Genomic DNA, 532 nt, shown 5'->3' with positions numbered 1-532 from the left:
GCCACGATCGCACACGAGAAGAATAATAGGATAAATAAATTATATGGAATTTATGTGTGAATTTAATTTGTTCTATATATAAAACATATTTCATTGTCTACAAATTGTCTAGATAGGCACTTCTTCTTCTTCTTTAGAAACATTGCGAAAATTAATAAATGGGAATAATGTAGAATATAATATATAAAATAATACAAGTTTTATATTTTCTTTCAGTTTATGAATTTTATATATTATATAAGATACAATATTTTATTTTTCCTTAACGCCTCTCTTTTTTTAGGCTTTTGTAGTAGAGTGTTACAGAAAAAAACGGAGACACACACATGATTAATTATTTAATCAATATTTCCATAATCTTGTTTTCTTTTATATGCAATAATTACATATTGTCATATACTTGGCGTCGCGACGCTACCGCGTCGCTTGATCCCTTTAGATATTTCTAAGAGAGAGAGGGGGGAGGGAGGGAAAGGGAGAGTAGGGAAGAGAGAGAGAATAATATTTATATAATTATTATTTCTTAATAATA

This window comes from Formica exsecta, unplaced genomic scaffold (assembly GCF_003651465.1).
Source record: "Formica exsecta isolate Colony F162 unplaced genomic scaffold, ASM365146v1 scaffold116, whole genome shotgun sequence".
NCBI lineage: Eukaryota > Metazoa > Arthropoda > Insecta > Hymenoptera > Formicidae > Formica > Formica exsecta.
Note: the sequence above shows the minus strand (reverse complement) of the source record.